Genomic DNA, 14,990 nt, shown 5'->3' with positions numbered 1-14,990 from the left:
TTATCATTCTTTGGTGCACGACAATCCACGGCCTTATGCCCAGATTTTCCACAGTTGTGGCAATTGCCCTTGTACTTTTTCTTGCTTGGGTAATTCTTTGGTCCAGAAGCCTTCTTTCTCTTCTTATTTTGTGGCGCCTCCTCAACACTGTTAGCCCTTATTATTGTCGAGTTTCTACGTGACTTCTTTTCAGCATTTTTGTTGTCTTCTTCTATCCTCAAACGAACAATCAAGTCTTCAAGTGTCATCTCCTTCCGCTTGTGTTTTAGATAGTTCTTAAAGTCCTTCCACAACGGAGGTAACTTCTCAATGAAAGCGGCAACTTGAAAGGCCTCATTTATGACCATACCTTCAATAATAAATTCATAATTAATAACAAGATAAATCTTATTAATAAAATTATTGATTCGGGTCATACCTTCAGCAAGGAGGTCATGCACAATGACTTGTAATTCTTGGACTTGAGTTATGACCGACCTAGAGTCAATCATCTTGAAATCCAAAATCCTTGCAGCTACGAACTTCTTAAGTCCGGCATCCTCAGTCTTGTACTTCTTCTCAAGCGCATTCCATAACGCTTTTGAAGTTTCCATGACACTAAAGACATTGTACAAGCTATCTTCCAAACAACTCAAAATGTAGTTTCTGCGCAAGAAATCAGAATGTTTCCATGCTTCAATTACAACAAATTGTTCGTCATCCGGAGTGCCTTCAGCCAGGACCGGAGGATCCTCCTTGATAAATCGCTGCAAACTCATCGTAGTAAGATAGAAGAGCATATTCATTTGCCAACGTTTGAAGTCAATACCGGAAAACTTTCCGGGTTTTTCTGCTGGTGCCATAGCATGGCAGGAGTTGAACGGCTTGACGAGGCAGCAACACTCGTAAGAGTAGCACCCGTTCCCGCAACATTTCCATTAGTTTGTTTCATTCGTCATTTTTCTGTAGAGTTGGAAACAAAACAGAACTTTGTTAAATCAGTGAAGTTTTGATATCTTCAAACTGAATACCAAACCAAACATACAACACGTAACAATGGTGAAGCTTTTATATACTTCAAACCCGTACGTTTATTATTCCGAAAAAGTTTTGATATACTTTAAACCGGATAGAACAATTATTGGAGTAGAAAGCACGAAGGCTTTAGTCTCCAAACCAGTATACAAAATATAAATAACATTTTAATATATATTTCAACACAGAAACGTTAGTATTAAAATTCCTTAAGCTTGTAAATCCGCTACTGTGTTAAAACACAAAATCAGAAAACTGTTAGAAGAATAAATGAAACTGGAAAATAGTAAAGAATAAGAAATATTCCGAGTCCACAATTTGCTTGTGCGTCCTTAAGGAATTTTAACCCCCTCACACGTTGCCAAGGTAATGGATTAAATCCTCCCAGGATGAAACAGAATAAACCTTCCTGCAACATTGGCAATACAAACTGCAGGATACCAACGAACTCAAAGAACGGAGCAAAATCACACTTACGAATTTGAGAGAGAGAGACTGCGAATTAGAATCACTACAAGAAATTTGATTTTCAACGACCATTTCTTAACGAAGGGACATAAATCCGGTCGTTATAAGTGTATTTATAATAACCAAAATTTTTTCCAGCCGTTAAAACTAATTTTTAGCTCAATATTAATGAGGGGATAATATTCGTATAACACAGGCGGTCATTAAATAATTGTTAATTAATAAAAGGCGCTAACTTTTCCCTCATTTTTTCCCCACCTCCGCCAAATCTCCCACCCCCAGAAAAAGGAAAAAACCCTAAAATGTCGACTATCTCTAAACAGTTCGTATAAACCTAAAAAGACTGAAACATCGACTTCTCTAACAGTTCCATCATAAACCTCAGTTTTGAACGAATTAGCAGAGAACTGCTACGACGAATTCAAATAATTAGAGAAACTGTTCTACTCCTAAAATTCAGCAATTAGCGAACGAAGCTGCTCGTCACCTCCATTGACAACAACTGCTCATCTTCAAGTTTCTTCTCATCAAGGTAAGGTTCAAGATTTTACCCTTTTCTATGTGAATTGAGTGATAATTTCGCTAGAAAAGGCATCTGAACTAGGAGCAGGGATGAGAGAAGCCAGAGCATAGATTGTGATTTGACTCCCCATCGAGCGTTATATGTTTTAACGAGCAACTGCTATATCTCCTGCCACGATTAAATCATCTTCTCTAACAGTTTATTCTAAATGTCAATTTCGTGCTATCAGTTTCACTGTGTGCCAAGTATAAAATGTCGAAAATATCGGTCCTCCTAAAAATTAAAAGTTGATAATTTTTNTTTACACGAATTATTTGATAGCAAAATAGTTGCATTGCTCTCCAATTTTTACGATACCCCCCCCATCCACACACACACACTTTTTTTTTTTCCAACAAGTTCTGTGCTTAAAATATTGATATTGTGACAGTGCAGGGACTGGTTCATTTAACTTTTGAGCACCCTCAATATCTGACAGATTACTCATTTCCATCACACGAGGAGGTTAGACTCAATGAATTTGTGAATCCAAAAAAACCAATTGCAGATTACAGAACTGAGATTACTGGAATAACCGCTGGAGATTTAGATGGAGTTTCTTGTTCATTGGCCGATGTAGAGATGTCCATGAAGAAGCTATTATCACATGGAACCATATTGATTGGCCACAGTTTACACAATGACCTTCGAGGTAAGCTACATCTTGCATCATAAGTGATGGTCTTTAATTAACATTCAAATCTTTGGTGCACATCTGCTGGTAAATGAAAATGACATGGCTTTTATGATCACGTGTCTCTTTTTAATATCCACAGGCTTTAATGCTATTTCTACTCCCTTTTCTCTTTTCTTTCCCTGTCCTTAGAGTATTATGCCGTGATTTTCCTCAGTTATGTCATTCGCTTCTTTTCTTTTTTTGATAATGCTCTGTTATGTTGTTCTTAATAGTTTTGAAGATAGATCATGCAAGAGTGATTGACACATCTTATATCTTCAAATATCGGGATCAGCCTTCTAATAGAAGACCTTCTTTAAGTAATTTGTGTAAGGTAAGCTATGCTTTTTTAATCTTAGTATTTCTTTCCCATGCTACGATATGTCCACTCTATTGCATTGTTGGCCATATCAACCCTTACTTTGGATTCCTATTTTATTTGGGAATTTATAAGTGCAGTCATTTTTTTAAATGCTTTTATCCGAACACTCCAAATAACTCTATTCGTTTTGTGTTTAGTAAAATAGTTGTTCTGCTTTTTTTTAGCAGTCTTTGTGGTTTGTCTCCCCGTTCTTCTTTTTCCAACTGTGGTTCCTTTTATAAACTGAAGATTAACAAGTATTTAACTATTTATCACAAGCTCTGCTTGGTGAATGCTATTGTTTACTTACAATAGTTTTCAAATAGTCTGTGTTAGGTTTTGAACTTCGAAAGAAGGACTCTCCACATAATTGTCTGGATGATGCATGTACTGCGATGAAGCTTGTTCTTGCCAAGATTGAACGTGGAGTTGATTGTATCATACCGTTAGTTCGTGAGGAGGTAATATCATAAAGCCTTTTATTTTAAATTTCATTTTCTTTCTTGTGTCCTGATTGTAATATGGTCATTACTCCTTTGAATTTAGGTGCAAGAGCCCAAGGTGGCAAAGCTACTTGTCCACAGAATACCAGTGGCTGTTCATAGCGAAGAGTTACACAAAGTTATTCCTGGAGACTTTACCATAGAAGTTAAGGTTAGGAGAATCTCATGCTTTTTTCTCTCTCATGTCATATAAATAATAAATCACATCTTTATGATGATTAGTTTATAAAAGCATATGTCGACGTTCAGTCGTTGAAGAATCACATTGTTGCTTGTTTGCGTTTTTTAACAGTCTATGCTCCAGTCATTCCTCATGTTACATGGATCCTTCAATTGCCTTAATGTACTCGTGTCAAACTGGTGTGACATTGGGCATAGGTGCTTTGCTAATTCTTCAAAAAACAGTAATATTTGCCAGAAGCTACACGTGCCATGCCAATCGAGGTTCTATCGGAAATAGCCTCTCTACCCCATCGGGTATAGGTATTTGCGTACACACTACCATCCCCAGACCCACTTGTGAATTATACTGGGTTGTTGTAAAACCTGAGAACCCTTAACTATAGTAGCGTCAACGAGACCTGTAGCAGCACTGGAACCAGCTGTTATAGGCAGTAGCTTACAAACATCAGATCCTTTAGCTACAACATCTGATTCTTGCCCCTTATTAGCCACAATAGAAGCTTTAAAACCTGTTGACTTATCAGATGGTTCACCAGCTGCATCCCTGCGACTGCCACCTCTCCATTACCATCCAGCTTGGGTTTAGTTTGTAATGCTGAGTTCACAGCCTTGTAAAGCCTCGCCAAGGCTGTAGTAGCACGAACATCACCTGTAGCTTTAGATTGACCCTTCACCCCCTTTGAAACATCACCTACAGGATTAATTGGACCACTATTAGCTAGTTCTTTTCCAGTTTTTGTGACCTGCTGCTGCCCAGATGCATTCTTAGCAACAACTGCTGTATTTCGCATCTTATTAGCATCAAATCCTTGATGAACTACAATGGACTTGTTCCCGTTATTATTAGCAGCATCCAAACATGTTCCCTCGACCACCTGCTGCCGTTATTTATCATCTAACAGTTGCCTCAGATCACCTTGAAACTTCTCCACCAATATTTCATCTTCACAATCCTCGTCTGCCCCATTGCTTACACTGTCTCAAGTCCTTGACAAAATCAAATGACATGTATTTTCACCATGCCCTTGATGCCTACAACAAGTACAATATAATGGCAATTGTCATCACAAGGACATTGGATCACATTCAGTGATATTTTTGCCAAAAAAAAAGTATTTATCCTTAATATAAATACTTAAGGAGACTCCTTACCAAAAACTAAGTATTTTTGCAGACTAAGGATCGTTGGATCACATTCAGTGATATTCCTATGTTGATGACATATCCTTGATATAATGTAAGCCTTTAATTGTTCTGTTTTATCCAAGTTAAACTCTAATCCCGTTGAATTGAATTCTTGAAATAAATATATCATTACGTAGTACTTGTATTTGTTTGTGAGTGAAGTTTTAGATTTTGATTCCAACAAGGAAATGGGATTGAAGTCTAAGAGCCGTTATTTCTTTAAACCCCAACTTGTTATCTCGATCATCGAATTGAAGTCTTGCATTGTTAGTCATCCTTTCCCTTTCTTCTTTTTCTGGAAATTTTCAGCTTTAGACTAATTTTCAGAAGTTGAGCAATATGCCTATAGGATCAACATAGAAAAAGATTTTGTAGTCATTCGAATAGGCCTGTTCATCAATTTCAACATGTACTTTTTCAGTTCAAAATTTTCATCTTTATATTATACTTTAATATGATCTTCTTTAGTTGTTTATTCTTTGTTACCAAACTAAAATAAATTTGTTATTTTAACAGATTAAAAATTTGAAGTCCAAAGAACCTATCCTTGAAGAAGTGTAGAGCAAGTTGAAGTATAAGAGGTTTTTAGCTTTGTGAGNTAGGAAATTCCAAAACCTTTGTACCATCTGTTGCCTTAGGATCCTTCAAAGCAGCGATAGTTTCAAGAGATGATTGAGCTCGATTCCCGTTAGGAGTTGGAGCATCAAGTACCTGCTCAGTCTTTTCTCCTTCCGGTCTGTTGAGAGTTGCATCTTAGATTTTTCAAGTTCCTTAGTGATCAACTGTCCAGCTGCATTAGCGTATTGCTCAGCATCTATTATTATAGCAGTCCTTTCGATCAACCACAGGTGCTTTTGCATTCTTCAAAACCTGAGAACCCCTTAGAGCTGGGGCAAGGACTTCACCTGCTAAATATTTGGGGGCTAGGGCAAGGACTTCACCAGCTAAATCTTAGAGCCGCCCTTGCAATGGATTTGAAGATTGCCTCATCAGCGAAGAAAGAGGTGAATCTCGCAGCCGCGTAAAGTTGCAATTTTGTTGATTATACAGTAAATGCTCACCTGTTTAATACTTGCCCTCATTTAAATTATTTTTTATGTACCCACCTTTGCAGGAGTTAAGTACAATTAGCTGGTTAAACGATTTATATATATGTTGTTCATATTTCTGAGCTGGTTTTACATTTTTTATGTAGAACTAGACAATAATTAGACTTTCCAATAGTGCAAATTCAAAATTTATATACAATAGATAATTACTACCAATTAGCTTCCGGAGGAACGATCAATGAAATGTAATTTCTCATGTTTAATTGTTATAAAAGGTTCTAGTCGAAATTGTCAAGTTAGCGCAAAAGCGACAGATGAAAGGAAGTAGCGGAGGGTGGAAAGATTTTTTGAGATCATATGACAAGAAGTTAGGGGTTAGCTTGAGTGACCCGTCCAAGAGGTCCGTTGATGATCTGCTTGCGTTTTTGAAGACGTTTAGTCAAAGAGTATATCATAAAGGTGGTTAATATCGATTACCTCTTGTTTTCATTTGGTTAATTAGCGTAAAATAATGCTGCTACTACTAATGCCATAATGTCCCTTTTGTGCAGCTTTTCAAAAAGGTGTTTCAATGTTATTACCAATCGAGATGCTGTAGAGAAGCTTCAGAAAAAGTCGCCGGATAGTGAATCCGCGGAACAGGTGAAGAGTATATTTTGGCTTTCTGGTATTATTACGAATCATAACTGCGACATTAGGGTGGTTTTGTTGTAAGATAGTTGGGAAAAATCTACTTAAGTGGGTTGAGAGTAGCTAATTCATCTCCAGTCGCTGCTAATAGGTCTTATAACTTGTTCTGTTAGAATTTAACTGCGGCTATAACTTGTTCTGTTAGAATTTGACTACGGCTATAACTTGTAGATATATAGTTGATATTTGAGAGTGACAACCTGGAGATCCGTGGTTTGAATACCAGCTACAACACATGCTATGATGAGTGATTTTCTCTAACCTTTGTGGGCGGAGTTACCATTGACAACATGTGCTTGTGGGCAAGACATGCTGCTCGGTGGATTATAGTCAAGTTGCTCGCAAGCTAGCAGGGCATGGTGATAGAAAAAATAAAAAATAAAAATAAAAATTGGAATTAGTATTCAAAATTATTGATAGCAAAATAGTTGCATGCTCTCCAATTTTGATAACCCCCCTCCCCGCCACACACACACCTTTTTTTTCCAACAAGTTCTGTGCTTAAAATATTGATATTGTGGCAGTGCAGGGACTGGTTCGTTTAACTTTTGAGCACCCTCAATATCCGACAGATTACTCATTTCCATCACACGAGGAGGTTAGACTCAATGAATTTGTGAATCCAAAAAAACCAATTGCAGATTACAGAACTGAGATTACTGGAATAACCGCTGGAGATTTAGATGGAGTTTCTTGTTCATTGGGCGATGTACAGATGTCCATGAAGAAGCTATTATCACATGGAACCATATTGATTGGCCACAGTTTACACAATGACCTTCGAGATAAGCTACATCTTGCATCATAAGTGATGGTCTTTAATTAACATTCAAATCTTTGGTGCACATCTACTGGTAAATGAAAATGACATGGCTTTTATGATCACGTGTCTCTTTTTAATATCCCCAAGCTTTAATGCTTTTTCTACTCCCTTTTCTCTTTTCTTTCCTCGTCCTCAGAGTATTATCCGTGCTTTTCCTCAGTTATGTCCTTCGCTTCTTTTTTTTTTTTTTTGATAAAGCTCTGTTATGTTGTTCTTAATAGTTTTGAAGATAGATCATGCAAGAGTGATTGACACATCTTATGTCTTCAAATATCGGGATCAGCCTTCTAATAGAAGACCATCTTTAAGTAATTTGTGTAAGATAAGTTGTGCTTTTTTAATCTTAGTATTTCTTTCCCATGTTACGATATGTCCACTCTGTTGCATTGTTGGCCATATCAACCCTTACTTTGGATTCCTATTTTATTTGGGAATTTATAAGTGCAGACATTTTTTCAAATGCTTTTATCTGAACACTCCAAATAACTCTATTCATTTTGTGTTTAGTAAAATAGTTGTGCTGCTTTTTTTTAGCAGTCTTTGTGGTTTGTCTCCCCGTTCTTCTTTTTCCAACTGTGGTTCCTTTTATAAACTGAAGATTAACAAGTATTTAACTATTTATCACAAGCTCTGCTTAGTGAATGCTATTGTTTACTTACAATAGTTTCCAAATAGTCTGTGTTAGGTTTTGAACTTCGAAAGAAGGACTCTCCACATAATTGTCTGGATGATACATGTACTGCGATGAAACTTGTTCTTGCCAAGATTGAACGTGGAGTTGATTGTATCATACCGTTAGTTCGTGAGGAGGTAATATCATAAAGCCTTTTATTTTAAATTTCATTTTCTTTCTTTTGTCCTGATTATAAGATGGTCATTACTCCTTTGAATTTAGGTGCAAGAGCCCAAGGTGGCAAAGCTACTTGTCCACAGAATACCAGTGGTTGTTCATAGCGAAGAGTTACACAAAGTTATTCCTGAATACTTTACCGTAGAAGTCAAGGTTAGGAGAATCTCATGCTTTTTTCTCTCTCATGTCATATAAAAAATAAATCACATCTTTATGCTGATTAGTTTATAAAAGCATATGTCGATGTTCAATAGTTGAAGAATCACATTGTTGCTTGTTTGCGTTTTTTTAACGGTCTATGCTCTAGTCATTCCTCATGTTACATGGATCCTTCAATTGCCTTAATGTACTCGTGTCAAACTGGTGTGACATTGGGCATAGGTGCTTTGCTAATTCTTCAAAAAACAGTAATATTTTCCAGAAGCTACACGTGCCATGCCAATCGAGGGTCTATCGAAAACAGCCTCTCTACCCCATCGGGTATAGGTATTTGCGTATACACTACCGTCCCCAGACCCACTTGTGGATTATACTGAGTTGTTGTAAAACCTGAGAACCCTTAACTATAGTAGCGTCAACGGGACCTGTAGCAGCACTGGAACCAGCTGTTATAGGCAGTAGCTTACAAACATCAGATCCTTTAGCTACAACATCTGATTCTTGCCCCTCATTAGCCACAATAGAAGCTTTAAAACCTGTTGACTTATCAGATGGTTCACCAGCTGCATCCTTGCGACTGCCACTTCTCCATTACCATCCAGCTTGGGATTAGTTTGTAACGCTGAGCCTTGTAAAGCCTCGCCAAGGCTGTAGTAGCACGAACATCACCTGTAGGTTTAGATTGACCCTTCACCCCCTTTGAAACATCACCTACAGGATTAATTGGACCACTATTAGCTAGTTCTTTTCCAGTTTTTGTGACCTGCTGCTGCCCAGATGCATTCTTAGCAACAACTGCTGTATTTCGCATCTTATTAGCATCAAATCCTTGATGAACTACAATGGACTTGTTCCCGTTATTATTAGCAGCATCCAAACATGTTCCCTCGACCACCTGCTGCCGTTATTTATCATCTAACAGTTGCCTCAGATCACCTTGAAACTTCTCCACCAAAATTTCATCTTCACAATCCTCGTCTGCCCCATTGCTTACACAGTCTCAAGTCCTTGACAAAATCAAATGACATGTATTTTCACCATGCCCTTGATGCCTACAACAAGTACAATATAACGGCAGTTGTCATCACAAGGACATTGGATCACATTCAGTGATATTTTTTACAAAAAAAAGTATTTATCCTTAATATAAATACTTAAGGAGACTCCTTACCAAAAAATAAGTATTTTTGCAGACTAAGGATCGTTGGATCACATTCAGTGATATTCGTATGTTGATGACATATCCTTGATATAATGTAAGGCCTTTAATTGTTCTGTTTTATCCAAGTTAAACTCTAATCCCGTTGAATTGAATTCTTGAAATAAATATATCATTACATAGTACTTGTATTTGTTTGTGAGTGAAGTTTTAGATTTTGATTCCAACAAGGAAATGGGATTGAAGTCTAAGAGCCGTTATTTCTTTAAGCCCCCACTTGTTATCTCGATCATCGAATTGAAGTCTTGCATTGTTAGTCATCCTTTCCCTTTCTTCTTTTTCTGGAAATTTTCAGCTTTAGACTAATTTTCAGAAGTTGAGCAATATGCCTATAGGATCAACATAGAAAAAGATTTTGTAGTCATCGAATAGGCCTGTTCATCAATTTCAACATGTACTTTTTCACTTCAAATTTTTCATCTTTATATTATACTTTAATATGATCTTCTTTAGTTGTTTATTCTTTGTTACGAAACTAACATAAATTTGTTATTTTAACAGATTAAAAATTTGAAGTCCAAAGAACCTATCCTTGAAGAAGTGTAGAGCAAGTTGAAGTATAAGAGGTTTTTGCTTTGTGAGGGATGATTAAAGACATTGTCTTATGTAAATATATATGTTGCAATTTTACTTTTTTCTCTTTTTAGGAATTGTTAAAAATGATGTCATACAATTTGGATTGGTTTCTGGTAAATATGATACTTTAGTTCATTATACTAACAAGATATCAAGTATTTGGTTTATTTTCTAATGTTGTTGAGCGTGTATGAAAGCATCTAAAGAATTATTACTATTCATGTAATTTAAATTTTAGTAATTATATTTATTATATTTTCATATTAGCGAAGAAAAATGTGGTCATTAAAACTCTTTATCGACATGTTTCTCAAACAGATAAATGACCATTAGCGAAGGGAAATTCGGCTGTTAAAAACAATTATACAATCAACGAAGGGAATATCGGTCACGAAAATCACTTGAATTGACTTAATTAGTTGTTGTGATTAGAGTTTTTTAACGACCGGATAACATTTTAATGAGGGAAAAATTCTGTCGCTAAAAAGCATGTATAACGACCGAAAATTATGTTGTCGCTAAAGAACCTTTAACGACCGGATAGTAAAACCGGTCGTTAACTTTTAACGTCGGAGCTTTTAACGACCGGTGACGACCGGATTTTTTCCGGTCGTTATCAACTTATAACGACCGAAATTGGACTTTTAATGACCAAATTTCCCCTCGCTAAAGGCCTATTTTCTTGTAGTGATATCTTTGTAATAAATGGTTGTACCAGCAGCATATCTTTGTAATAAATGCACCTGTACTATGTTGGGATTCCCCCTCCTATATAATGGGACCCTTGTTATTTCTTACACACATGATATTCAATACAAGAACAAGAACATTCTCTGCTCTCTAACTTAAACATTCTCCATTGTCTTTCCTTTGCTTTATTGCTTACATTTATTGTGTTTCATTGATTGTTTCCCCATTTATTACTCATCATTGATCATAAAGAGCCATCATTGAGGCCCTTGGAACTGTTAGTCCTTCATCGNAGCAAAAACAAATCATACAAAGAAACATAAAAATTACTAAGTTGGTGGAAGAAAAGATGAAACCCGGCCTCCACGGCGGCTCTGTGCTCTTCCTTGGTCAAAAATTACTCTAAAAACGTTCTCTCATGTATATATACCAAGTAGGGTTGGGACCAAACAATTATACCTTCTCCAATGTGAAAAAGGACACTTTTCCCGGGTGACTCGCGCGACCTCGCGCGTCCTTCGCGCACCATTCTGCCTCAGCCCCCTAACACGCGCGACTTCGCGCAAACTTCGCGCGTTCGCGCATTTTTCACCCTATTTCGTTCCGAATTTGGAAAAACGTAAAACATAAAAGTTGTAGCCCTTTACGTTAGCTTTCCAACCATATATTGTGGAGCCAAAATGGAATTCTGAGCAAAAAGTTATATCTATTTTACTAGACAGTGCGCAATCTGCCTATTGAAATCTTCGTTTGCTCTAACTGTCATCAGTTGACCCCCAAACACGATCCCGGCTTAATTCCTTGATCTTTTACTCAAACTTTAAAGCTCCAAATCACTTGAATTCATTCCATAGTATCTACATAGCTCGGAATCACTCCTATAAAGCATAAAACACACCATTAGTGCAAAACACTAAGGATTAAAGCGCAAACTCAATTAAAGTGCAGTAAATTAGAGTGTAATAATCGACTAAAATACGTAATTATAGCCTATCATCACCTAGTCCCGTGAAAGTCACGATTGCATAGATGATCTAGTTTGCTTTTAAAAATACTCGAATTGGAGGCACAATACACAGAAAGAAACTAAACACAAAAAAAGGTTCGACGTTGTCCCCTCTTAGATAAATTAAAGGTAAAATAAAAGAAAAAAAAAAGAAAAAGAAGGTACCAAAAGTCCTAATCTATCCTACACTATGCTTCTTCCACGGTGTCTGTCAACGCCTTTAATTACATGATATCACGGGGCATTAAATATTTGCAAACTGTTCGGGGCATCCCCTAATAAAAGCTAAAGGGGGCAACCTCTTACCTCAAAGCTGAAAGAAAATATCCTAATATTTGCCTACTCTGTGTTGACGGCATAAGCATGCTCCAGTTAAAGTGAAAATAAAACATAAATAAATAAATAAAAATCCATTTCAACTTTTCATTTCTTGTATTTGACCAAAACCCATTTCCTAAGCATGTGAGCAAGTTAATATCTAATGGGTTCGGCCTTTTCCCCCAACTCCCACGGCTTAACAGGCATTCAAGATACAATCATGTTTAACATTATGTGATATGCCAAACACTAAACATTCAAACAAGTAAATCAAACAGGAGAGCAAAAAGAAGAAAGGACATCAAGGAAATAAAACAAAAAGGTGAATTCAAAACATGATAAGAGCCATAAGTCCGTCAAAACTAAAATTTAACTTTACCAAAGATATAAACCAAAGGTCATAAAGACTCTGAGATTGGTTTCATGTATGCCTTTAATCACGTGAAAAATCAACCTCATTGTGGGTAAAACCAGTGACATATAACTTGCCAACTATAACTATAAAATACGGATATTATAATATCATTTCAAACAATATAAAGCTCACTAATCCAACTTTGAACTCTCACACAATTGCAACAAGATAAGACATTCATGCTTTAAACTTCATGTAGGCAAACTAAGACAGATAATTATCGCATGCTAAACTCCAAAGCACAGAAGCTGAATCAACCAAACAACGAATCAAGAAACTTGTTCTTGATGTTTTGATGGTCGACATTCAAATCCTTTCAAATAGCAAAATAACTTCTGGCTTTTAGGTTCTATTCTAGTATCTCTAGTAGCAGAAGATCAACTAATTGTCAATTTTAACAACATAGAAAATAAGAAAACATGACAATGAACACCACACACTTTCACGTTAGAAGCAAACGACTGAAAGTAGTCGCTCATGTTATTTTATCTACTAAATGCTTTTGCAATCAAATGCAAATTCTACATAAAATAGAAATTCAAACACTTTAATCTCACTTAACACATAAAACAGAAATTTCACTAAAAGAAATTGGAAGAGAAACAACGGCCATGAAGAAATATACTGCACCAAGAGAAATCAATCAACACACACTATCACTGCAAATTCAACCACTATCGCTTAATGGCTCTTTTGAAGCTTGATTCCTAATGGAAGAGAATTTGAACAGGTTAAGTGTGGTATGATTGGATGCCTATGTATTGTAACAAGTGCTTGCAATTGGGGGGGCATGTGTTCCAGGAACCACAGAAGGAAGCTATGCCTAAACAACAGAAGGGGAGGTGGTATCAGAAGCCCCAACAGTTGTAGAGGAAGATAGGACATGAGGACGGGGAATGCAAAGAGATTAGGGTATACTTAAGGTTGTTGTACCACCAACTCAAGTACAGGGTGTGAAGCTGAAGGGAAATGAAACTATACAGCAACAAAGTCTCTCAAAAGGTCCAGATATTCCTACAGAGGAAGAAGGGTGGAAGACAGTCAAAAATAAGTCTGTCTCAAAAGGGGCCAAGACTGTGGAAAGGAACCCAGGGGTGAGCACATCTAATGAGTTCAACACTCTTGCTCCTTTGAGCTCTCAAATGCCGGCACCACTAAATCAGACAGGTAGCAGTAGTATAAATAGCAATCATACCAAGATGAAATAGTAGCATGGGATGTTAGAGACTTGAATAAAGTCTACAAACATAGAAAAATAAAGCAGTATATTAGGGAGAATAAAGTAGTTTTTATAGCAATAATTGAGCACAAGGTGAAGCAACCTATGGCAAGAAAGATTATTCAAAAAATTACTAGGAATTGGAAGTGGGCGAGCAAGTAACAGAGGGAAGACTATGGATTCTGTGGGACCCTGGAGTACTGGATTTTACTCTACACAGCTTCTCAGCACAGCTGATCACTGGGAAGGTTCTTATCCGCCAGGTAAACAAAGAGTTCTGGATGTCAACAATATATGGTTATACCCGGGTCAAATTAGAGTATAACTTATTAGCGATTCTGAGGTTTAGTTAATTTTAAGAGAGTCGCCACCTAATTAATTCTAAGGTGAATTAGGACACCTATTTTAAAGCTTAAGTCAAACTCTGTCTTATGGTTTTAACCTAAAGATTCTAAGTAAGGGTTTTAAATATTTTAAAAGGAAGGTTTTTAAAGCACCTTTTAAAATCCATTAATAACGGTTAACCGGCCGAACTTAGATTAATAAGTGTTAAATAATTTATCGAAAACATTTAAGGTCTCACAAGATAATAACTTATAATTGAGTAGTTTAAACTTGAAAATATTATTAAGTGAAAAAACAGAAGTTAAAAGCTAATTAATATGTGCATATATAAACTTGGAAGCAAACGACCATTTTTTTTAAAAAAAAAACCTGTCACTAACTGCAATAAAAGAAAATTATTTTTGTTTGTCATCAAACTTGACTAAGGTCAAGAAGTTGTTGAAATTATTTATTTAAAGAAAAAAAAAAAGAAATCTGCAAAACTCAATTCAAAAGCCGCGTTGTCAAGCAAAGAAAGTTTCGTTGCCTTTTTTAAGTCTCAAAAGAGAACGTACCAATATTCCAGGTGATTGAATTCTTAGAAGTTTTTTGATTAGTAAAATATTTGGCCAAAATCACGGTTATAAATTTACACGATAAAATTAATCATCAATAATAAAATAAACTCCAAACAAAACCA

General features: G+C 36.3%; 2 pseudogenes; both read left to right on the top strand.

Annotated features, from left to right (window-relative positions):
* Nucleotides 1-4,044, top strand: part of LOC109219289 — a 5,231-nt pseudogene extending 1,187 nt beyond the window's left edge.
* On the top strand, nucleotides 5,921-8,559 carry LOC109219278 (annotated as a pseudogene).

The sequence above is a fragment of the Nicotiana attenuata genome, chromosome 2 (genome assembly GCF_001879085.1).
Source record: "Nicotiana attenuata strain UT chromosome 2, NIATTr2, whole genome shotgun sequence".
Lineage (NCBI taxonomy): Eukaryota > Viridiplantae > Streptophyta > Magnoliopsida > Solanales > Solanaceae > Nicotiana > Nicotiana attenuata.
This window is presented reverse-complemented; position numbering and strand designations above follow the sequence as displayed.